Source organism: Telopea speciosissima, chromosome 2, assembly GCF_018873765.1.
Source record: "Telopea speciosissima isolate NSW1024214 ecotype Mountain lineage chromosome 2, Tspe_v1, whole genome shotgun sequence".
Lineage (NCBI taxonomy): Eukaryota > Viridiplantae > Streptophyta > Magnoliopsida > Proteales > Proteaceae > Telopea > Telopea speciosissima.
Genome location: NC_057917.1, coordinates 50,522,084 through 50,548,958, shown reverse-complemented (window position 1 = coordinate 50,548,958; position 26,875 = coordinate 50,522,084). Strand labels below are relative to the sequence as shown.

The window sequence follows — 26,875 nt, the reverse complement described above, 5'->3', positions numbered from 1 at the left end:
GGGTAATTTATACTTACCACCCCTGAGGTTTGAAGAAAGGATTTTACCCCCAGTTTTGGAAAATTTTGGGTATGCCCTGAGGTTTGCAAACGGTAACCCACTCTATCAGCTCATGACTAATTGTGTTAAAATTTAGATTTGAACTGATAGAATTATTCTTATAAGAAGAAACAAAAAAAAAAACACAAAAAAAACCTACAACTTATCTTTCCCAAAATCGATTGGGGAAGATGAGTTGCAGGTATGGAAACACCACTATGTCGGTCTGAACTCTGAATAAGGCATTAGTTGTCGATCCATGGCAAAGAAAGACCAAAACTGCTATTTCCACCTCTAACTCACCGCTCTGCACCATCAATAGATGCATCAGTTTAGAGGTTCCTGAACCTTTTCTTCTAGCTATCTTCATGTGCACATCCTACAGACCACAGCTTCCTATCTTTTTCAAGAAGAAATAAAGCAACGATTGAACTGAACCCCCAAGGCGGCCAGGCACCACCCCTCCTCTCTCTCTGTGCAATCTCTGTTTCTCTATTTCTCTCTATACGATTGAACCCCAAACAGTCAGGCCCCAACCCTCTTCTCTCTCTCTGTGTGCACTATGCAATTTCCGTTTCTCTCTTTTTGCTTTTTTCTTTTGTGTCATCTTTATTTCTTCTCCAATGGCGACTCCTCTTGCCATTCCATCAAAAAGTAATCTCCCTTCTTTGTTCTTGATTTGTCTCCATTAGACAAGATTTCCTCACCCGGTAAACCCAAAAGCCAAAACTACGTTTTCATGAGAAAAAGATACTAAAGCACTGCGTTTCTTCGAAACTTTCTTCTGGGTTTTCTGTATCCATAGTAATCACGTCTCTCTCTTTCTCTTATTTCCCTTTCTTTTCGCAAAATATTGTTTTGGTTCTACTGGAATCCTTTCTTCTGGGTTTTCTGTATCCAACTATGTCTCTTCTGCAACCCCAATCATTTCTATCACTCTTAACAATCCTTTCTCTTCTTCTCTTTCTCTCCCGTTGTTCTTACGCGATTAGGTCTCTCCATGCTACGGATTCTTGGGATAAAGAAAACTACCATGAAATTGGCGGTTTTCTCGATGGATTATTGCCCACCTTCACCGAAGCACCTGAATACCGAAACGGCACTAGATGTCCCATTTTGGAACCTAATTTTATCAAATCACCGCAGTGTTACTCCTATTGATTTTGGTTTTTAAACGTTTGCCACTCAATCACTCCTCTTCAACTTCTTTGCCTGAACCGAATCATCAGCATCTTCATCATCACTCTATGCTCCACCCTTATCACCATCTCCCTCAAGATCCTCACAATCAAACCCTAACCCTGAACTCTGATTTGTTCGCCTGTAATGGGGCAATCTATCGACCAGATGTTGAGTGAGATGGGGCAATCTGTTGGACTATCTCAACAATTTCAACCCTCGCCAAGATCTCGAATTTCTCATCAAGCAATCTCCTTTGCCCACGCTCTTCACTTAGAGGTGCAACTGCTCCTTCGCTTCTATGCACAGGATAGATTTAAGGCTGCGATTGAGGTTTTCAAGAAAATGGATGAGAAAAAGACGAATGTTACAGACCTTGTCTTTTAATAATATGATCGCACATTTATGCGGCGCTGGGATGATTGGGGAAGATGAGTTACAATTTTTTGTTTTTTTTCTTATAAGGGCAATTCTGTCAGGTCACTTCTTATTTGTAATTCTGCTAGTCAAGAACTGGGTTTATTTGTTATTGTTTACACAACTCAGAGGAGTACGCAAAATTTTTCAAAATTAGAGGATAAAAGCATCCTTTCATCAAATCTCAGGAGTGATATGTGTAAATTGTCCTTGTTTTTTAGACTTTAAACTGTCCTTCATTTGATTTATTTTTACATTCTTTGGTCTGTAGGGGTTTTTTTAGGGGGTCTATCCTACTCAAGGATGTGGCCAACTACAAGGTAAGGATTACCTCTGAGTTACATAGCATCCCCTCTGCTTTTCACTTATCGAGGCGTTTCTCTTTTCACCCCCTTTCCATTTCAGCATGATTAAATGATTATGTGAAAAACATGTCTACAAGGTCTATACTCATAGTACCAATAAATATTGCCATGTCGTGCCAATGTGGGAATAGCCTTCTACACTTTTTGAATCATTCGTATACCAATGATTGTTTTAGACTGAGATTTGACAAGTGAGATTAGGGTTGCAACAGGGTCAGGTTGGGTCAGGCTTTATAAAACCCTAGTCCAACCCTTAGTCCCCATAACTGGGCCTAGGCCTAACCCAACCTTGAATCAAGGCCTTAAAAATCTAACCCTGACCCACCCTCAGGATCGGGCCGGGCTGACCTTGATTGGCCCTGATCATGAGGAGGGGTAAGGGAGATGCATGGGCTGGATTGGGCTGGGGAAAAAATTATCAATTTTAGGTAAAATAACACTATAATAAAATATGTATATTATTTATTATCTTTATATATAATATATTATAGGATAAAATACACGTAGCCCCCTATAATGCACCCAATATTCCTCGTACCCCCTTAAGTGGCTCAATATTCCATGTACCACCCCTATTTTACACCCCAAATGCCAGATAGGTCCAATCCGTTAAATACCACCGTTAGATGCCAAAATTTTGACCATTTTACCCTTTGCTCTATTTTCTTAAATCTGAAAAGACTTAATTACCCTCATTTATTTGTTGTCCTAAACTAATTAAAAATGATTATTTTACCCTGTGTTTTATGTTTATAAATGAAAAGACCTAATTGCCCTCATTTATGTATTACCCTGACCTAATCTGAAAAGACTATTTTACCCCTAAATATTTGTTCCTAAAAACCCCAAAATGCCCTCATCTTCCCCAAATCATCATCTTCTTTTACATACCCACCACCATCATCTTCTTCTTCTTCTTCCGCCGCTAACCTTGCTGGAGCACAACCCACCCCACTTCTTATTCTTCTTCTTCCTTATTGGTATCTATCACTTGGTGCAACCCATTCACAGTCCTGCACTCTGCCCAGGAAACCCGGCAGAAAAAATTGAACTAGAAGTTTTCTGATTGCAAAAAACAACTGGATCATTCAGCAGCCCAGATGAAAGTATTTCATCAGATATGAGAGGAATCCTGACAAAAAGAAATAAATGGCGATGGAACACAGTTGGTAGTTTGAGCACCTTGTAATAGAGTCAATAATCCAATAGAGGAAGAGAAAAATAGATTCTCTATTGCATTATTTGTCCGTTCTTGGTTCTTTCTTCTCCATTTCCTCCGGAAAAACAGATCAATATCACGTTTTTTTTTTTATAGAAAATCAGAAATGTGTGGAAACCCAACTGGAATTAATGATCAGATTCATATAAACCTAATTGTATTTTTTGAGAACGACTGGCTGCTTTAGTTCTGCAATTTCCAACACAGACCAGCAAACAGGGGAAGTTCTACCTTTGCTTCTCACTTGCAGAACTTCAGCTCGCTGTTTCGAAGGCTTTCATAGGTATTGGTCGTATGCTCACTCGCCGTCGAGGGACCGACCGTCAGAAAGAGTAAAGCCCTAATTAGGTTTATATTTTCCATTGCTGTTTGAGTGATTCGCCTGCAACAAATCTTTGGGTCTCTCAAGAACCGTCTCACCCCTAATCGAATGGCTGAGATCCTTCCCACCAGAAAACTTCTCATCCCCGCCTCTGGCTTCCGATACTCCATCTTCACCAACCATTTCGATACTCGATTTCTTCTCCGCGACAATGATAGCCCTTTTCCTCGCATTTGTCTTAGAACCCAAAGCCAATGGTGGGTGGTGGGTGGTGGGGTGGTGGTGGTGGTGGCGGTGGGTATATAAAAGAAGATGATGATTTGGAGAAGATGAGGGCATTTTGGGGTTTTTAGGAACAAATATTTAGGGGTAAAATAGTCTTTTCAAATTAAGTTAGGGTAATACATAAATGAGGGCAATTAAATCTTTTCATTTATAAAAATAAAATAAAGGGTAAAATGGTCATTTTCAATTAGTTTAGGGTGACAAATAAATGAAGGTAATTAAGTCTTTTTAGATTTTAAGAAAATGGAGCAAAGGGTAAAATGGTCATCTAACGGTGGTATTTAACGGATTGGACCTATCTGACATTTGGGGTGTAAAACAAGGGTGGTACGTGGAATATTGAGCCGCTTAGAGGGGTAAGAGGAATATTGGGTGCATTATAGAGGGGTACGTGTATTTTATGTAGGTGATATTTAAAGTTTATAATATATATATCTATATATTATAACAATATATATTTTATAGTATAACTTAAAATCAGGTCGGGTCAAGCCGGGCTAGGATCCAGCTCAAGGCCTCAACCTTGACCCGACCTGACCCTGACTCAGGGTTAGAAATTTTCAGCCTTGACCCGCCCTCAGGGCCAAGATATCTCAGCCCAGACCTTGTTCGGGCTCAAGGCGGATTTGGACCGACATGGCCAAACTTACACCCCTAAGTGAGACCATATTAATGCAAAAGTTTTCTTTCACTATAGGTGAGGAGAATCCCACAATCGAGATACCATAATAACTTGTCCTCTATACACAAATCTCATTCAAGCGTTAGAACCCATAAGTGTAGATATTTTCTCTTCATCGTTGGTGGAACATAATTTGGTCCACTAATCATATACCCTTTCATGTAATGGCATAATTTGGTCCACTAATCATATACCCTTTCATGTAATGGCATACTCTCTCATGTATGAACAAGCATCACCTGAGTGGTCTATTGTCCTCTCTCTCTCTACAAGTTTTCTTGTTGTTGACATATTTGTCATTAGTATTAGTGGAGGTTTCCCTTGGCTTCGCTACTTAGAGTGAATTGGATACACCATCTCAGAACCCACGCGAAAGGCACAAGGGGTGGCAGACCTCTAATAGCAATAAAAGAAAATTGTCTTTACATGATCCCAGTTTGAAAAGGATTCTGATCCACTATTTTGAACCACATGGATAGAATATGTGGTGATTCCTAGAATGTATCAAGAACTTATTATGTTGTGGATTGTGGTGTCCTCTATCTTCGTTGATTGGTTATTCTAAAAGAGAAAAGTTTCTTTGAACAATTAGGAATTTAGGATACATATCCCCTCACATAGAGAATGTTTAATTTATGGGAAAATGTTCTTTGGTTTTTTTTTGTTTTTTTGGTTGGGGGGGGGGGGGGGGGGAGGCATCAGGCCATGTCCAGACATAGTGGGGGAGGTGAAATCACCGCCCTGCCCCCAATGAAAAGCAGAAATTTAGCCCCCTGAGATGTCAATGTGAGCGTGGCCCCTACCCCCCCCTCCCCCACAAAGAACTGCCAAATGAATAAAAAAATTCTGAGAGGCAGAGTATGGTAGAGAATCCTTGCCCTCTATCTTAACGGAAAAAGTTTTCCACACAGCCAATATAGTGGATGCACTTCTCATATGAGCTTTTTAATTATTTTTTCTCTTCTACCATGATTATGTAGGCTTTATGTGGATGTTGTCATCGTGGATTTATGATTCAATCTCGGATTAACAGTTCTAGTTAATACTAGATCGGTTTACAAAAAATGCCAAGGGCAAAATAGTAAAAAAAAAAATTTAATAATGGGGAAAAATCGTCCGATCTAGCTCAATATTGATATCAATGATGACAGTATACTGGCACCAATTCCGTGATCTAAAATCCTTTGCTTCCATTGGTGTGGTGTTGGAGATTCCCCCCAATTGGTAGTATGAAAATTCTCCCCCTTATTTTCATATCTAGGGGAAAATCTTCCATGCCACACCAATCATGGCAAAAGAAATGATTTTGTCAACCAAAAAAAAAAATGCGAGTTTTCTATCCGAGAGTGTGGTGGTGTGGCTTACACCACCATTCCCATATGTCATCTCTCTCCTCCTCAAAATAAGAGGGTAGAAGTGTTTTTTCTATTTGGGGGAGGAGAGAGATAGAGTCATAAGAGTATGCCACACACTCCCCGACAGAGTTCTTTTTCCCAAAAAATATAAACATGATATAAGAGGGAGTGGAAAAGAATCATCTAGGCCCTAACTCCTATCTGGAGAGATCTTTTTTCCTAATGTGTTCTTGGGAAATTGTTATGTGTGGGTGGGGGCGCAACCCACAGGCGACGCCCAGACACAGTAGGAGACTAAATGACCGCCCCCGTCTCCTGAAAATCCCACCCCAAAGATGCCAGTGTGCTATCATTGGCTGCCACACGCATGTGGCCCCTGCGCTCCCCCAGGGAGAACGCTCCCTCTTTATTCTCTCGTTTATGGTGGAGCGTGGACTCGTGGAGTCAAAGTCTTCCTGAGTTCCTAATTTCCTCCAACCATAATTTATATAAAAAAAAAACGTTGGAATGTGGACTCTGGTTGACTCTTCCCTAAATCATAGTATGTTACGATCTTATTTTGTTGAAATAAAAGAATAAAAAAGTAAACAAAAAGAGACAGAAGAAACCCACTTCAAGGGGGGCGAAAGACCTCCTAGTAGTTTCGAGGGAAACCACCTCCAAATTAAGCCAAAGCTTGAATAGATCATTTCTTCATAAACTTCCGTTACAATTTAAAAGCATATAAATAACACAGTAGCTTAAAAACTAACCCCTACTAACACTCCTACTTTCCCACGGCTACACCCAATAACCTTTAGATAATTTACCATTTACCACCACTCCTTAACGTTAAAACCCAACGTAATCCGTGAGACTAAGACTTCTCATACTTATTCAATCCAATACCCTTACTAGACTAAACAACTAGCCTTAACTTCCTATATTTACTATGACTGCCATCCTATGCAATGTGTAGACGTGACTTACACAACATTAATAAAATAAAATGAATGACATATAACATTGATGTTACATGTCATTCATGTAACAACTAGCTTAACGTTAACACCTAATAATACCCAACGTAGTCTGTGAGACTAGGATTTCTCATACTTATTCAATCCAACACCCTCACTAGACTAAACAACTAGCCTTAACAACTTCCTATATTTACTATGACTGCCACTCTATGCAATGACTTACACAATATTAATAAAATAAAATGAATGACATGTAACATTAATGTTACATGTCATTCATATAACAACTAGCCTAACTTTAACACCCAACGTAATCCGTGAGACTAGGACTTCTCATACTTATTCAATCCAACACCCTCACTAGACTTAACAACTAGCCTTAATAACTTTCTATATTTACTATGACTGCCACCATATGCAATATGTAGACATGACTTACACAATATTAATAAAATAAAATGAATGACATGTAACAGTAATGTTACAAGTCATTCATGTAACAACTATCCTAAGACACCCAACGTAATTTGTGAGTCTAGGACTTCTCATAGGCTCCGTTTGGTTGCAAGGGGAATTAAAGGGAAGGGAAGTGAAATTTTCATACCTAAAAAAGGAACTTTTTTAATCATTACCCCATGTGACACCATGTGACAATATATAACTCCAAATCATTCCATATTTGGTTATTAAATTTCATTTTACTTTGCATCCATTTCCCTTTGGTTTAAAATATAAATAAATATTACATGTAAAATGTATATTTACTAGATATGGTAAGAAATTTAAGTAGTTTATAGAATCACATGGGGTAATGATTACAAAAGTTTCTTTTTTAGGTCTAAAAATTTTTCCTTCCCTTCCCTTTAATTTCCCTTGCAACCAAACGGAGCCATACTTATTCAATCTAACACCCTCACTAGACTTAACAACTAGCCTTAATAACTTCCTATATTTACTATGACTGCCACCCTATGCAATGTGTAGACGTGACTTGCACAACATTAATAAAATAAAATGAATGACATGTAACATTAATTTTACTAGCCTTAACAACTTCCTATATTTAATGTTACATGTCATTCATTTTATTTTATTAATGTTGTGTAAGTCACATCTACACATTGCATAGGGTGGCAGTCATAGTAAATATAGGAAGTTGTTAAGGCTAGTTGTTTAGTCTAGTAAGGGTGTTGGACTGAGTAAGTATGAGAAATCCTAGTCTCACAGATTACGTTGGATGTTAACGTTAAGGAGTGGTGGTAAGTGGTAATTTATCCAAAGGTTGTGGGGTATAAGCGTGGGAAAATAGGAGTGTTAGTTTATTTTAATGTTACATGTAACATTAATGTTTGTTAGAACAGTATTTTTCCATTATTCAAAAGGATTCTCCAATATGGAGATATATACAATTACATAGAAGACCATAGAAGATCATAGAAGATCCCTAGTTGGTTGCAAGAGAGTTATCAAAGGATTACAAAAGGATTGCAATAAGATTAAGTTCCGTATCTATCCTATATCACATGTGATTTAATGGGATTGCAATCTGCTGAATAAGCAATGGTTATCACATGTGGATATTGAGAGATTGAGTGAATTGGGTATACTAAAAATAGGAGAATCCGATCTTGAGTATCCATAGAGAGAGGGATACTCAAGATCGGTTGATACACCCCCTCAAGTGGAAGGCCGATGACAGCGGATCTTCAACTTGTCCCTTAAGAACTGGTAGCGTGCACCTGATAATGCTTTAGTCATGATGTCGGCGATCTGATCACTGGTAGAGATGAACTGAACCGTCAACTGCTTCTTGGCCACACGATCACACACAAAATGAAAGTCGATCTCGACGTGTTTTGTGCGGACGTGGAAAACAGGGTTGGCCGAAAGATAAGTGGCCCCAATGTTATCGCACCATAATATCGGTGGGGACCTTAATGGAAAGCCAATTTCATTAAAGAGGGACTCCAACCAGATTTATTCGGTTGTAGCATCGGCTAAAGCCTTGTACTCCGATTCGGTGGATGAACGGGCCACTTTTTTTTGTTTCTTTGAAGCCCAAGAGAACAGATTTGGGCCCAAAAATATTGCAAAACCACCTATAGACTTACGATCGGGCCCCATCACCAGCCCAATCAGCATCAGAAAAGGCCTGAAGATGGAAGTCCAGTGTTCTTTGAAGGAGAAGTCCATAATCTTGAGTTTCTTTGAGATAACGTAGTATACGCTTCACCATTCCCCAATTTTCTTCAGTAGGGACATGCATAAATTGGCAGACCCGATTGACAGCAAATGACACATCTGGCTTGGTAAGAGTTACATACTGCGGGACGGCTAGCCTTGCCCATTTGACATGCAGGGCACACGGAACACAGACGAGAAGAACGACAGGGTAGATTATTTTGGCGAATCATTGTACGAAGGATGTGCTCATGAGGGTGACCGAGACGAGAATGCCATCCATCCAAGCTAGTCCTTTCAACAATACTGGCAGTTGGGGAAGATGTGGAGGAAGAGGGAAGGGTATATAGACTACCCTTACTCGGACCGGAAAGAAGCATCGCCTTGGTGACCTGATCCTTAACATAAAAATAGGAAGGATGAAACTCAAAAAAGACTCCATTATCTTGTGCAAAGCGTTGAACAGAAAGAAGCGGTTTAGTGATGGAGGGGACATGTAGAATATCAGATAATTGAAAAGAGAGAGTGGGAGAAGTGATTTTACCACTACCAACATAAGATATTTGGAGACCCTTACCATTACCTACATGCAAGTTGTCCGGACCATTGTAGCTGTCAAAGGATGTCATGGATTGAAGGTCAGGGGTGACATAATGGGTAGCACCAGTGTCTGGGTACCAGGTTAGGGCTGATGATGGTGGAGGAGAATGATATGGAAAATGTGGCGGTTGGGCATAGTGAGCTTGAGGAGCATAGGGAGATGGACCATGGTTGGGTTGATTGGGTGGGTAATAGGGGTAAGGGTTTGGAGATCGGTAAAAGCAGTTCTGGGCTTGGTGATTAGTGCGATGGCAAATGGTGCAGAAGAAACAACCAAACTGAGGGGGACCATGACCACCGCGACCCCTACCAGATCTACCACGCTCCCCACGACCACTATAAGAACCACGGCCCGATGAGGGAGGGCCAAATTTGGTTGAGGAGGGGGGGGACCGTTGTACGGTATTGGTAGCTGTTTGAGTTAAAATAATACTGCAAGCGTACGGGTCAATCGTAGCTACGGGTCGAACACGAGGAGATATATGCCACTCTATTTAACTAACTTAAAAGTAATGCAAAGTGAACCGAACCGTATTGAACTTGCTTGCATGAATACTTGAATAAACTTACCATGGCTTTCTCTTCTAAATCTCCACGTCTTGTCATCAACATAGGAACTTAGACTAGAAAGCTTGAAACTAAACTAGAATTATTACAACCATATTGAAGACATAAAATTAAAGCATGAATCAAAAGCATTACAACCATGGAATTGAAAGCATAAAATCAAACTAGAATTTAGAAAGCCAAAAACTAGACGAAGAGAAGAAGAAATTTCACTGATGAATTGAACTAAAAATTACACTAAAAACTGAATTAAAATTGAACTAGAAACTAACTAAAAACTGAACTAGAACTAACTTCTTACAACCCAAAGGGCAAGGGATATTTATAGGGGGAAGGGAGAAGAGAGAAGAGGGAAGTGGTAGGAGGAATATTCCCTAAGAAAAAAGAATATTCTCTTCTCCTTCCTCCTTTAGAATGCCTTGAATCCCAAGAAAAAAAGAAAGAAAAAAAATAGAAAGAGGGAGAGAAAAGAATCCTAGATACATAAACCTTCTATTTCTACAAAAGTAACTTTCTAATTCTAACTTGTGCTTCCTTTTCTTTGTAGGTGTCTTCTCCAAGCAATGAGATCAAGGCATCTTTGACTTTTCAATCTTTCATAGATGAGAGAATATCTTTCAAAAGAAATCTATCCCAAGTAGAATTCCAAAAGTGCCCTTGGAAAGTTGGAGGAGAGAGAGCAAGGGTGATGACTAGGATTCCACTCATAATTAATGAAATGTCAAATCTGTCCTTCAAAAAACGTGGAGCATGGGATGCTTATATAGGCCTCACTACTGTATTATTTACAAAAAATCACCCAAAATAGACTCAAATTTCATCCAATTTGGAGTTTGGGAGCCCAAGATATCTCAAGTTGAAGTTGGACTGCTCCAGAGCCTTCCAAATGAAATCTTTCGCTAAGGCCTCTGGAATCCGAACTTCCGCTTTACTTTGTCCCCGGCCGACTGTCAATAATTATAAATAAACCCCTATCCACGGAAACGGTCGTAACTTCTTCGTTTCAACTCGGAATCAAGTGCCATTTGAACCATTGCGAAGCTAACTCGACGGGCTATGCATCCATACTATTAACACCTCAAAATTATGCTAAGGGGTCCACTGTACTCATGTTCAAATTTGACTGATTGGCTTGATTCTTTCAGTGCTCAATCCAAACTTGATTTTCTCGACTCTTGGTTCTTCCGACTATTCTTAGCATCTTTTGCTCCATTTTCACAAGAATTCACCTAAAACCTGAAAAGCACAAGAAAGCACCAAAGTAACTCTATCCAATGTGGTAAAATGTATGCTTTATGCCCTAAGATTTCACACATAAATGTGCTCATCAGCAGCTGGAGAGGTAGATGCAGGTGCAGCATCAGTGAGAGAGAGCTTCCGAAAGGCCAGCATGCTTTCATGGCTTCGAAGGCCATGTAGTTCTAGATAAGATGGAGGTTCGGGCTGATTCAGAATGCCAGAGACCACATCTTAGAGATCATCACTTAGGGCACGAAGGACGTGCATATTGAATTCAATTTTGTTCACTGGGTTGCCTGACGCAGCAAGCTCATCCGAAATTGACTTGGCACGTTGAAGGAGAAGTGTAACACCTTCATCTGGTTTTTGTTTAAGGTTTTGCAGCTCAAGATGCAAAGACATCAGTCTAGTGGTGGAGGCAGAGCCATAGGCCTCGTGTAAGGTTATCCAGCATTCATGGCTGGTTTCTTTATCCAAGAGAAGGGAAACAAGTGATTCAGAGAGAGATGCCACAAGAAGACTAACCAATTGTGAGTCCTGTTTGAGCCAAGTAGTAGCTTCAACGGGATCGGTTGGACATGGGTGTGATCCATCAAGGTATCCAAAGAGCCCTTGGCCTTTTAAGAATGGTACAATTTGTTTTCTCCAAACCAAAAAATTCATTGGAGTGAGCTTTATGGATAGAAGGTGGTGGGCCGATGGGAAGGAAATGGAGGACGAACCAGCAGCCATGGTGGGTAGGGAAGAGTTGTTAATGGATTTGGCTGTGTGAGATGAGAGAGACGAACCAGTGGCCATTGTTGAAGGCACCAACTAGGGGTGGAAAGAGGGAGGATCACCAAGCTCGTTGGACCAAGGAGGAAAAAGAAACGCTGGCTCTATAATACCATGTTAGAACAGTATTTTTCCATTATTCAAAAGGATTCTCCAATATGGAGATATATACAATTACATAGAAGATCATAGAAGATCCCTAGTTGGTTGCTAGAGAGTTGTCAAAGGATTACAAAAGGATTGCAATAAGATTAAGTTCCATATCTGTTCTATATCACATGTGATTTAATGGGATTGCAATCTGCTGAATAAGCAATGGTTATCACATGTGGATATTGAGAGATTGAGTGAGTTGGGTATACCAAAAATAGGAGAATCCGATCTTGAGTATCCATAGAGAGAGGGATACTCAAGATCGGTTGATAATGTTACATGTCATTCATTTTATTAATGTTGTGTAAGTCACCTCTACACATTGCATAAGGTGGCAGTCATAGTAAATATAGGAAGTTGTTAAGGTTAGTTGTTAAGTCTAGTGAGAGTGTTGAATTGAATAAGTATGAGAAGTCCTAGTCTCACGGATTATGTTGGGTGTTAACGTTAGGGAGTGGTGGTAAGTGGTAACTTATCCAAAGGTTGTGGGGTATAGTTGTGGGAAAGTAGGAGTGTTAGTAGGGGTTAGTTTTTAAGCTACTGTGTTATTTATATGCTTTCAAGTTGTAATGAAAGTTTATGAAGAAATTATCTAATCAAGCTTTGGCTTAATTTGGAGGTTGGTTTCCCTCGAAGAAAGTACTAGGAGGTCTTTCGCCCCTCTCGAAGTGGGTTTCTTTTGTCTTTTTTTGTTTTTCTTTTATTCTTTTATTTCAACAAAATAAGATCGTAACATAGTATTACTACAGTATTACGTACTCTCATAATTAATTGCATTACGTGACTGAAAATTTTGAGGACTTCTCCATTTCATCTTCTTTAGCATTCAAATCCCAAACTCCAAACCATTTATACTGTGCCTAGTGCCCATGCTAGATGGTTGGAGCCTTCTTACGTGACCTCTGACTGTTTTGAGCTCTCACTTCTCAAGCAGAGTGGGCGGAGAGTAAGAGTGTGTGTGAGTAATTTTATTTATTGTAAGTACCGTGGTCCCTCGGGACGAGGGTTTCCTCCCGGCCCTTATGGTGTATGGCGACATAGGGTTTTGGGAGATGTATAGTGTGTGTGTACATGGATATAGATAATATTGTCAATGTATAATATTGATAAATAGGGGATTGGGATCATGCATTAAAATATGCTAATGTAATGTGAAGTCGCCACCTAGGGTTAGGGCCTAGGACCCATTAGGTGTAGCCCTATCCGTTGTGAGCGGAATCGGGCTACGTGATTCCATATGGTCCAACCAAAGGTTCGGGTAAGGGGTCAGGTTACGAGTGTGGGAAGGTGTTAGGCACCCACCTCGCCCGGCAGAAGCCGATCTCTCTATGTTAGATGCTATATAAGGACGAATGTTCTCTCTCTTTTATTACGGGGATGGGGGATATTATGAACTATATTCAGATGCTATGAATTGAACTAAAACATAATAAACTACATTACATATATGATAAATGCGGACTAAAACGATGAAATATGAAAGGACTACATTGAATCAACAAAAATGCGATAATTATACCTATATGGTTGTATTCCCCTGGCTCAGGGGAGATAGACGAATGGACTGACGCCGATTCTTTCTCGGCAGAGTAACAGCTCTTTCAAGTGATTTGGAGAGGGGTAAATAGACAGAATAACGTCTGTAATAAAGGAGTTTTGATGGTTATCCGTGCACAGACGGGATAACAATGCCAAGGAGCAAAAGCGCTCTATACTCAGAGGGACAATTGAAGGATCTGTCTGTCACAAGAAAACTGTAAGCACTCACACTCTCGTGAGAGAAGGAGGAGAAATGAGGGTGAAAAGGGAGGGAAAGAGGCTAGGAATCACTTGAGGAGGGTCTCTCTACCCAAAATTCCTTGGGAAATGTGGGAGGGGACCCTCCTATTTATAGGGAGGGACCCCTTCTCTCTCCTGGCCAGATAAGTCCTCCACGGCGCTGTGGGTGACGTCAGCAGGCTAATGTCACACCCCCTCATGGCGCCGTGAAAATCCGATACACATCCCCACGGTGCTGTGGGAAGGCGCCCACGGTGCCGTGGGAAGGCGTCCACGGCGCCGTGGGAGCGCAGTGCCATTTTTTCTTGTTTTTGGGCTAAAAATGGGCCATTTTGTGTTTAGCATGGTTCTTGGTCTTATGGTCAGGTACCTTGGGTCTAAAAAGAGGGAGAGTGAGGCGTTCATCGTCCATGTCCCGTCGTCATCATTGCCAATTAGGAGGTGACAAAAAATCAGTGTCTACATTTATATTTCCAGAAAAACAATGACAGAGAGAAACTGAGAGAGAATCAAAATCAATGCCCCATGGTGTCCAATGGCTGCTGCTCCATCCTTTCCTTCCTCTTCCTCCTCCACCTTCTCACTGGCTCTGCCGCTTCCCCCTTCCTTTCATTTCCATCAAGTAATTATTTTCAAAATCTTCTTTGGTTCTTCCCCCCACCCAAAAAAAAAAAAAAAAAAGTTGAAGGCGTTCCATCTTCCTATCTTTTGTTTTGCCCTTGCTATTATTACTAGTCTTGTTCCAACCCTCAAATTTGATCCTTTATCTTCCCTTTTTTCTGGGTCTAATTTCTCGCAGACCATGTCTTTGTACCTGAAGGATCTATCGGTCGGAAGCTTCTCCAGGAGATAAAGAGTTAGTCCTATCTCTATGTAGTGTGTCCCTTCCATCTTCTGAGGTCTGGGACTTAATATGCATTTCCTCATGTGTTTTTTCAATCTCACATATACTATCAACCAACATGGACTCCAAAATAATATAATATTCACAGAGACTTACAAGAAATTTAAGTTGATGCATAGAGAAGAAGAATTACAAGAATCTTGTTCTTCTCTCTTTTTGGTTACTATTATTAGAGATAGTGGTCAGTGGGATAGGAGTAGTTAGCATCTTGGGACTGATTATCTACAGGGAATGAAGGATTCACATTTGAATTGCTTCTATTTTTTTTTTTCATATAATACATAAATAAATGAAGTTAGTTTTACTGTGAATTGTTGGCAGAATTTGAGTTACCATAGAAGATTTGCATAGTGGAGTATATTAATTAGCTGAATTTCCTTTGCTGTCATTGCTGTCATGATATAATGGGGATCATCATTTGAAGAATAGTTTCCCTTTCGATGCAAAATTGGAAGATAGACTCCTTTCACCCGGGCTTTCCATACTGCAAAATGCCTCTTGCAAGGAGACCACATATTGGTTAAGTTAGTTGATTATATGCAATGTTTTAGTTCTAACCCACTATTTAAAAAATTGAACTAGATCAGTCTAATTGGCCGATTTGGATTGGAACAACCAATCTCAATTCTCGACATTTTGATCCGGCCGATTCTAGGATTTTCTCACTGGATCGTTGGATTTTCAAATCCGAGGACCGATTCGGATCAAAATTGACATTGATCGATTCTGATCCCGATTGTGATTTTCATATCCTAACCCTGGTCTAATTTCTAGCTGAAGATCTCTTCTATTGGATGAAGCATAACAAACAAACTCTTGCGAATTACACTGAGTATGTCCGTGGGATTCCCATTAGAGAGAGCAAGGGACTTGGTTACTCTTCTGTGAATCAGTTGTAAAGAATTTATAGATGTGACTTCTGTAGAAATTTGTTTTAGGTGGAACATGTGTTATCTATTATACTCATCGAAGCGAGTGCACTCTCTATGGGTTGGTTTGATGCTCCCTTGGGTTGAAGGCTACCAGGAGTTGTTAGGTGGCTTTCACTTGTAGAGGATATGCAAACAAAGTATGGTGTTGATGTTGTTCCTATAGAAGGTTTGCTTGTGGCTAAACAACAAGAAGGTGGTGCATTATGGCTTTGTAAATACCCTCTTCCTTGAAATATCAGAAGGAAAATACTTTGTTTTCATGGTGACCTAAGACTTAGAAATTTATTATAACCAGTTATTTCCTTCATGCCTTTTGGACAAAAATAGTTATTGCTGGAAAATGGAGAATACAAGACTGATGTTTAGGCCAGGAAATTTTTTGTTGGAAGTGATACACTAGTTATATAGAGAGGCCAGAGAATGTATTGGAGATCAACTCAAATTCTATTATCATTTAGAGGATCCATTCCTTCAATGCAAAGAGTTCAACTTCTTTCTAGTCAATGGCTTTGATGCCACTGTATTGGTCAAGCCAAGGATTCTCAATGCTTTTACCTGTAGGCCTAAAGTGTCTGCCATTCCCTTGATTTGGGCCTTAGAGGACCCTAAAATATTTCATACCTGGTGCCACAACTTGATGAGTCCCCTCCTACTGATCCTCATCCTCGTGGAGTTTGTTATCCAAAATTTCCTTTGTATCCAGGAGAGAGAGAGAGAGTTAAGAATCCTAGATCTTTTTTGTCTTTCTATTCCATTGCATCATTATGATTAAGTTAGTTCTATGAGCTAGATGCATCTGATGTTTTATTTGTTTCCTGAAAACCCATGCTTATTCCTTTGACTAGTTGGTTATATTTCATTGGTCATTTGTCAAATTTCAACTGAGCAGCTGAAGTTTCAGTGATATTTTACCTGAATGTGATTAGCTTTCCTTTTTCACCCCAAAAGATTTCTTCCATGCTCTTCTGTCAAACGTTTTTGGCACCAAGTTCTAGTTGGAAGTTAAGGGATGCAAGAGAACAAGGAGAGAAATGAAGGTGGAAGATGGAAGGTTGAAGAAGAAGAAGGAGAAAAAGAGACTATGGTGTAATGTTGTGTGTTGGAGAGATTGTCCCCACCACACCTATATTACTTCACTAATGAGATAAAAGAAATTACATACATCTCCTTAGGGAGTTAAAAGGCAAAAACAGAAAAATACAATATAAGAAAGTAAGAAACTAGACCAGTACCCAAACTACCCTTATTGCATAACTCTAACACTCCCCCTCAAGCTGGAGAATAAATGTCATACATTCCCAGCTTGCATAATAGGGTACTAAACTGATGAGGGATGAGCCCCTTGGTAAAGATGTTAGCTAATTGATCGCCTGTCTTAACAAAGGGAGTACAAATGTAGCCAGAGTCAATCTTTTCCTTGATGAAATGTTGGTGCATTTCAATGTGCTTTGGTTTGTCATGTTGCACAGGGTTGTGAGCTATGCCAATGGTAGCCTTGTTATCATAATAGAGTCTTATAGGTGCCTTAGTATCAAATCCCAACTCTTAGACTAGCCGTATCAACCATAGAAGTTCACATAATCCATGAGCCATTGCTCTAAATTCTGCCTCTGCACTTGATCGAGTCACAACTGGTTGTTTTTTACTCCTCCATGTGACCATATTTACCACCCACAAACATACAATAGCCAGATGTAGATCGCCTGTCAGAAACTGAACCAACCCAATTAGCATCAGTGTAGCCTTCAATTCCCAAATGGTTGTACTTGGCATATAAGAGACTTTTTCCTGGAGAGGACTTCAAGTACCCGAGGATCTGGTAAACAACATCCAAGTGCCCACTCTTGGGGGCATGCATAAACTGACTCATCACCTCAACTGCATAGGTGATATCTAGGCGAGTCAAAGAGAGATAAATCAACTTCCCTACAAGCCTCTGGTATTTCCCGGCATTAACAAGGGAAGGTCCACAGTCCTCTCCTAGCTTATGATTCTGATCAATAGGAGAGTTTGCTGGTTTGCAACCCAACATCCCTGTCTCTTTCAACAAGTCTAGGACAAACTTCCTTTGACATATATTCATTCCCTTCTTAGATCTTGACACTTCAATCCCCAAGAAGTACTTTAAGAGACTTAAATCTTTAATCTCAAACTATTGAGCCAAGTAGGTCTTCAGCCTAGCTATCTTAGCCCTGTCATCTTTAGTCACTACAATGTCACCAACATAGACAATAAGGGTTGTGATGGTACCATTACCTCATCGGATAAATAAAGTGTGGTCAGCTTGGCTCTGGGAATAACCATTCTTCAAAATGGCTTGTCTAAACCTCTCAAACCAAGCCTTCGAGGACTGCTTGAGACCATATAGTGCCTTCTTAAAAAGGCACACTTTCCCTTCAGCTGAGAGACACTTGAAGCCAGATGGAGTCTGCATGTAAACTTCCTCTTCTAGGTCACCATGGAGGAAAGTTTTCTTCACATCCAACTGATACAATGGCCAATCTTTATTAGCCACCAAAGGTAAAAGAACTCTTATTGAGTTGTGCTTTGCTACAAGAGCAAATGTCTCTTGATAATCAATCCCATACACCTGACTATAGCCTTTGGCCACCAACCAAGCCTTGTATCTTTCAACTGTACCATCTGATCGGTACTTGACTATGTAGACCCATCTACATCCAACTGGAACCCTCCCCTTGGGAAGATCAACCAGTTTCCAAGTACAGTTCTTCTCAAGGGTCATCATTTTCTTAGACATGGCTTGCTTCCATTTTGGGTCAGACATGGCCTCAATGACATTTTGTGGAATGGAAATAAAAAAGAGGGCAGCAGTGAAGGCCACACCTTTAGGAGAGAGAACATCATAGGAGACAAACTGGGCTACAGGGTTAGTGCAAGCTCTCTTTCCTTTTCTAGCAGCAATAGGAAGGTCTAAATCAGAAGGAAGAGAAGGAATGTTACCTGACTGAGGAGGATGTATCTCAGGATGTGGACCAAAGAGGGCTCTTGGCAGGTCTTCTTTCCTTTACTCTTCAAGCATTCACCATTTTTGTACTGAATGTGGTAATCCTTCTTACCAGAGCCACTTTCCACAACAACCTCATTTGCATTGCTAGCATCAACACCTGAATGGGTATGAGTATCAACAACAACCCCTTCTTTATGTTTCTCAATATCAAACAAAAATGGAGAAGTAGGCAAAGGTGGGAGGAAAGGGATAGAAACAACCTCTTCATTTTTACTATTCTCCTCCTGAAGAGGATGTTGAGGAGTAAAGAAAGTTATATATTCAAAGAAGGTAACATCGTTAGAGAGAAGGCGCCTTTGGGAAGAGGGATATCCAAGGAAAATACAGTTGAGTGCCTTAGGGTCAAGCTTAGTCCGGGCACATTTATTGACATGGACATTGCAGACACACCCAAACATCTTGGGAGGAAGAGAGAAAGCAGAAGTCTGAAGGAGATTTGGAGCCAAGGAGTTTAGTGGGCATGCGATTGATTAAAAAGGCAGCGGTAAGAAAGGCTTCAGACCAAAAGGTTTTGGGAACATGCATGCCAAATAGGAGACTCATAGTGACTTCCAAAAAATGGCAATTTTTTCTTTCAGCCATCCCATTCTGTTGAGGGGTGTTAGCACAAGCAACTTGATGGATAATGCTATGATTAGTAAAAAATGTTGAAGCCCCCCATACATATACTCCCCCCTTTATCAGAACGAACAATTTGAATACGAGTATGAAACTGGGTATAAATAAGCTGATAAAAATTTTTTAAAGCATCATAGACCTCACTTTTTTGTTTCATAAAAAAGGTCCAAGTTAACCGGGAATAGTCATCAACAAAGGAAACAAAATAGCAATAGCCAAACAAAAAAGTAGTGGCGGAAGGCCCCCAAACATCAGAGTGCAAAATATGGAAAGGAACAATGGATCAATTACCCTGATAAGGATAAGGAGAACGACAATGTTTAGCAAACAAGAAGCGTTCACACTGAAACATATGGGAAGAAGGAATGGAAGAAAACAAGTAAGGTAATTTTGTCCTCACAACACCAAAAGAAGGGTGGCCCAAACGTTGATGCTACAACATAACAGAATCAACATTACTGTTGTCATTAAGTCCACATGCATAGGACTGAGCAGTAGGTAGAGAGGATGTTCCTTGATCAAGAAGGTAAAGTCCCTTTTCCTCACCTCCTCTACCAATTACCCTCTTTGTCACCAAATCTTGAAAAACACAGTGAGATGGAAAAAAGGTAACAGAACAATTCAAGGATTAGGTTAGGTGGCTCACAGATAAGAGGTTAGTATGAAACTGAGGAACATGAAGAACAGAGTCAAGGGAGATAGAATAAGTGACACGAACATTACCTTTACCAAAAATATACGAAAGGAAACCATCAACAACTCTAACATTTTCCTTACTAGAGCAGATAGAGTAGGAGTCATAACACTGGGATATGCCGATCATATGGTCAGTGGCTCTAGAGTCAATGACCCACGTAGAGGTAGTGGAAGGGCCAGATGTAGAGGCCTATAAAGTGAAAGCTGAAGAGTCTGGCATTACAGATGTAGAAGTTGGGCTATCCAGATATGGCAAAACCCTGCGAAATGCTGCAATATCATCCTAAGTGAGGGATGTGGTGTCTGTCTGTAGTCCATATGGAGATCCCATAGGTGCAACTTCAGTCATCAAGGAGCATGCTTTGGCTCCCCCTCTCCTGCTGCCGTGCATACCAGGGGGACAACCATAAAGTATCCAACATCTCTCTCTCTCTCTCTCGTGTGTCCAGATTTCACACAATGGTCACAACTAAACCTATTTCCTCCAATAGCTGACATAATGTAGGAATGTACAAACAAAGGGGATGATACCCAAATCCAATGGGGAGTATATTCTCAACCCAAAAAGAAATTTTCAAACACTGGTAATTGCAGTCCAGGTAGCAAACCAAGCTAATACTTCGACAATATCCAATTCCACCATACTTCAAGGTGTAATGACATCATACAACAACACGAAAGACTCAAACAACACACCACCAACACCAAGCAGCTGAAAGTATCACATACCATCTAGGTTGGTAGCTCCCTTCTTCACCAGTAGCACCTTCTATCCATTATAAAACAACCCATAATCTTGAAACATTATAACTCAGCAAATAAAACCCATCAAATAGATTCAATATAGTAGTATATCACAAAACAGTCATTATTTCAACAGCTGGCAGCATTATAAGGCATCACAGTTTGGAGTTGCAGAGAAAAAGGGTTAGGTATCACCAGCTGAGCCTATATAGGCTTGAAAGTAGACTCCAAGGCAACTACATAGGAACTGATTTCATCTCCAACTGACCTTAGATGAAGGAGAAACAAGAAAAACTTCCCAGAACTGGCGGAGTTACTGTAGCAGCAGCATAAAAAGTGAGTTGCAGACCTTGGGCTTTCCTCCTTTGCAAATTGCAACCAATGTTTTGGGGGCTTGAAAGGGGACCCTAGGACGACTCCAATGGGTCAGACAGAAGGGCTTTTTTTATGCAATGCCACAGCAACTGCAGCATCAGTCAACGCAAACGGAGGTTGGGTTGCCCAGAATGTCTATCCTCTTCTAACACTGATGGCCGTGTTTCCAAGTCTACTTTTTCAGATCGTATAAAGCCAGAGATGGTTTCTCTTTGAGATGGATTCTAATTTCATACCCTTCTAAAGGTAACTCCTTTGACCATGGTATGCATTTTTCTGATTCATGTTGTAATTTTACTGTATCATAACACACCTAGACTTGATATTTCTGAATTGTGAATTAAATTTTTGTAATAATTTGTTGGCAGTGTTAGCAAAAATTTTATGTATTGGATACTTGTAGAAATGAAGAATTGATGGCCATATCCAAGTCCTACCATGCACCAAGCCACCTACCAACAACATTGACTAAGCTAGACAGGACCTCTTTTCTGAATTCTCAGTACTCAGATGATCAAAATAAAAAATTTGGTTGAGAATGCATATAACTCTGACTTGATGTTTCAATCTTCAAAATGGATTTTTATTTTCAAATGACAATGCTGCTTTTTGAGATAAAAATTCAACAATTCAAGATAGAAGATACCTATCTGATCAATGAAAATTGATTTGTGTCATAGATTTTGATAGTTTAACCACCCCTCCTGAAATTAACCTCTATTATATCATAGAATAGAATTTTCTCATTATTACATGAAACAAAGAAGTGAAACACTCCCCCTGCACACCGGGAAAAAGGGGGGCGGGGAGGGGAATGAAAATTAGCTCATGGCACTTATTCCACGTGGATTCCTTGGAGAGAGCTTCAAGGCATACCCGTCTTGTCTGCTTACTTGACGGGGAATGGGAATATTTTGTTTGGGAGTAGGTTCTCTAAGCAAGCAGCATAGGTTCTCATACATAGGAAGGCACCGAGGTCAGAGAAGGTGCTAGTATACCCTGGCCCAACGGCTAAGAGTGCATTTGGTAACGTTCAGAACAGTGTTCTGAACAGTTCTTTTGTTCAAAAAGAACAAAAAAACATGAAGAAGTGTTTGGTTTTACGGTTCATTTTTTCGTTCTTTTAGAATGAACCGGAGGTCTTGAACACCAAAAGAACGTTCTTTGCAGATGGTCTGTAAAGAACAAGAACGAATGGAAGGGGACAAAATTTGAAAACCCGTGATTTTGCGAGACAAAACCCGTGAGGAGAAGTGTGGAAGGAAGGGGTCTCTTTGGCCGTGGAAGTTTGGAGAAGAAGAACCAGAGCTCGATCTGCAACCCTTCAGGTGAGATCTCTCTCTCTCCCTCTCTATCCCTCGTAGTCTGCATCTCTCTTGCGCTGTTTCCCTCTCTCTGTCTCTCTCTCTCTCTTCCTCTCTCTCTCTCTCTCATTCTCTACATCTCTCTCTCGCTCTTTCCCTCTCTCTGTCTCTCTCTGTCTCTCTCTCTCCCTCTCATACTCTCCCTCTCACTGTCTCTGTGTCACTCTCTCTGACGATTTATGCAATTTTTTCCCCATTTTTGTCTCAGGAATAGGATCAAACACCCCTTTAATCAACACTCCTCAACCAAAAAGGTTTGGGCTTCAGGGATATTTTTGAGAAAAATTGATTTTAGGTATTCTCTGTTCTAGGTATACAATTTATGGATTTTATTCTCTGCTCTAGGTATTAATTTTTTGTTTTGTAAATTTGATGTTGCACCTCCTTACTCATCATACATATGTGTGTTGTGAAAGTTTGATTTGATTAGGTAATCAGATCTCTCTATTCCCTTTTTTCAATTTGAGTAAACCGATTTGTTTGGGCTCCCTGTTTTTGGTACCACCACCACCACCACCACCGTATGTAGATGTAGTAGTTGAGCAGAAGCTGCTGCAGGGCCCCTTATTAATAGCATTGAGATAGTTGAGAAGGAAAGCCATGCTCTATCTTTCTTACTTACTGACTGTACCTGCTGCTGCTTCATTTTTCTGTAGATGTAGTAGTGATTATTAGGCTTTGAAGAAGAAGATATTGTGAGGTTTATCAGTTGCTGCTGCTTCCTTTTTCTGAGGGTTGGGGAACTGTTATTAAGAGAGTTGAGATTGATTTCTTAGTTGTATCAAGGTGTTCAATGCTAATCAATTAGGACCTCTTAGGGCCACATTTGCATGCAGCCATACAGCCACAGGAGGCAGAACTCTTTTCTTCTTCTTTTGTTATTTTTTGGGAGGGGGGTGAATCATGGGGTGAAAATTGTTAGCCTGGTGGTAAAGTCTCTGTTGTTGGTACTTCATGTAGTAGAGACTGAGGAGACTAAAGATCAAGTCCTACCTCACATGGGGTTATTGGGTTTTGGGGGAGGGGGTCATGGAGTGGGGTGTGAGTGGGGTGTTTCCTTGCATTACCAAAAAACTATGAGTAGAGCCATGGGCTGAAAATCATGGCTCAACCTTGCTACTGATTAGACCAAGATATATATATTTGGCCATAAGAAGCATCAGGTAATGTAACATAAACTTCATGTGGCTATAATGGAGAAACATTTCATAATCACCCACTGTCTCATAAATAATTTTGTAATAGTAGGGTAAAGGTTTGCAATTAGGCCCTCTTACTTAGTAGGATTTTGTAACATAAACTTCATGTGGCAATAATGGAGAAACATTTCATAATCACCCACTGTCTCATTAATAATTGTGTAATAGTAGGGAAAATCATGTGTTTGTTAGATCTGATATGCTTATATAAATGTCCAATATGCATACTCAATCTAGAAAATGCAGTGGTTACCTATTGCATTCCATTTAATATATATGTTCACAGTCGGCAATGTTTGTGGCTTTTAATTTTGAAAAACAAATCCATCTATTAATTCAAGTGGACATTTTCTGTTTGCAATTTTTAAGGTAAGAATTCATTCTCACGCCCTTGTTATGATATCAAAACGGTCCATTCTCATTGTGTCATATGGACAAATGATGTGGCTATTTTGAATTATTCTTTTGTCTCCCCTATCTAACTGCCCAATAGGACTTTAGCTGGGTAAGGGACACCGAGCTTGGGGAGGATGATAATAGGTCCATAAAGGGTAGACCTCAACCATGAGATATGGGCATGCCACAAAAGGGTCCCTCTCTGTCCAGTAATAGTGAAGTTATACACATAAGACTGCCCTGTTTGAATAGGGCACTGGGTTGCATATGCTGGTCCATCTGCCCATTATACACATAAGTTGTCGAATTCCATGCCTGTTCCAATTTAAACCATTTTAATTCTCAGTAAAGAAGATAGCTAAATTGAGTGAGTTGGAGAAAGAGAGAATGTTATATATATAGCTTTTAATTTAGTCCTTACCAATGCAAGGATTGCAAGCTAATATTGTTCTGGACATGGTAAATGCTACATTTTGATATTTATAAGTTGATTAATTCGTTGCTTACTTTAATTAAGATTTTCTTAATTTTCATGTGTCATTGGCATTAAAACCAGAACTTGATTTGAAGATGCTTTGTTGAAGTAATATGGTTATTGGTGCTAAAACTTTAACTTAACATGATCATCCCTTCTCTCTCATTTTTTTTTTACTGATCAGAGATATGGATGAACATTGGACTTTTAAACTATTTCATACATCACTAACCTTGAAATACTCTTTACCTTTATTTGAATGGACATCCTGTGAGTATATAGAACCTTCTTAGGGGGCCTAAATAAACATTAACCACAGAAACAGGGGATTCCTTTGTTAATGAACAGAACTAAGCAGAATAGGCCAGCTAAAACTAAGAGAAGTATTTGGCTTCAACAAGTAGTGTGTCGTCTTCATCTTCACCTTCCATTCCAAGGTGTGAAGCTTCATATAAACTCATCAGTCCTCTTATGTCTTCACTTGATTCTTGTTTGAACTGTCCCTCCTTGTCCTTGAAGGTCTCAAAGACATCCATTCCAATTTCACCCAGAATTCGCCTAATGACTCTTCAAGTTTCTCAATGTGTTTGACCTGAATTCCAGCCTACAATAGTGAAAAGCAAGAAGAGTATTAAATTAGTTGTTGGACCCCAACAAATAAATATTATTAAACATAAAGTTGCCCCATTTCTTGGAGAAACTAATTAAGAATTAATGTTCAATTCTTACCATATTGACATCACTACTACTGGTATAATGAAAGAATAGCATGAGGTTCCCTTCCTCCTATTTATCTTCCCTATTTCCATTGGTCTTCATTGAGATTGAGGCAGTACAAAGTTCAGTCATGAATTACACACCTATTATGTGATGAAAGAATAGCATGAGGTTCCCTTTTTCCTTTTTTTTTTGTTTTTTAAGTTAGATGCATTCATGTTGACTCTATTTATTTCCCATTTTGATGAGATCATAACTCACCTGCTAAATTCCTATTTGGAAATCTTGCTTGTTAACTTTCTCATGCAAAGATTCATTTCATTGCGACTCTCTTGCTGTATTTTTGTTTTAGACCTTTGCTCATTTCATTCCTCATGTGAAGATTCATGCTACTGTGACTTTTTTTTGTTGTATTTCTGTTTTGGATCTCTACTTAATGGGTCTTTAGCTCAAATTGGTAGAGCACTTGGAACATGAGCATGCTCATGTTCCAAGGGGATGGTGGTTCGAATCCACCAAGATCCTTTTTATTTAACTGTTCATAATATAGTCAGTTATAGCACTAATCCACACAAGAACCCAATATTAATGGTTTTTTAAATTTGACATATTTTTATAATTATTTTGGTTTTGTTAATGAGATATTTTAATTTTATGCTAAGGTTGGTAAGAGAGAAAATGATTTTACAAGTATTTTTTGGTATAATTTAGAAGGAAATGGCATTATTGTAATTAATATCAAATTTGAAAGAAAAGGTTTTACCAAACACCATTTTTATTCTGAACACGTTCTTGAGACTGTTACCAAACGGTCATTTTTTGTCTCAGAACGCCGTTCTAGACCAAGAACGCAAAAGAACATTTCTAATAAAAAACGGGTGTTCTTCGTTCAGACCGTTACCAAACGCAGCCTAAGAGAACCTTTTTCCTTTTAGTTTTTATCCATAGCTTATATGGTAAGAGTAAGGGTAAGGGTAAGGGCCGGAAGTCCAATATCTGACCCTTATATTTCGTGTTTCAGCGAATTGTTCAGCAACTTTATCTTCGTGTTTCAGTGAATTGTTCAGCTACTTTTTTAAATAAAAATAAATGAAGATGCTACCCTCATATAAATGTGAATCAAATGGTTAATCAACTGTTGGGAAAATAATTTTTATTTCCTTATCCCCCCGAATTTTGCCAAAAGATCCTCAATTGTGTGTTTCTATTGGAAATGCGAGCGGTGTTCCTCACATATTGTAAGCAAATACTAAATGTAAAATAAATTAAAAAAAAAAAAACCAAGAAGTCTATTATAATAAGGTCTTTT

The 26,875-nt window shown here is 39.6% G+C and overlaps 1 long non-coding RNA gene across 1 annotated transcript; it reads left to right on the top strand.

Annotated features, from left to right (window-relative positions):
- Nucleotides 1-1,413: 1,413 nt before the first annotated feature.
- Nucleotides 1,414-26,072, top strand: LOC122650148. Its single transcript, XR_006331388.1, has 3 exons — nucleotides 1,414-1,497; nucleotides 19,483-19,490; nucleotides 26,062-26,072. It is a non-coding gene; the product is annotated as an uncharacterized LOC122650148 (long non-coding RNA).
- Nucleotides 26,073-26,875: the final 803 nt, after the last annotated feature.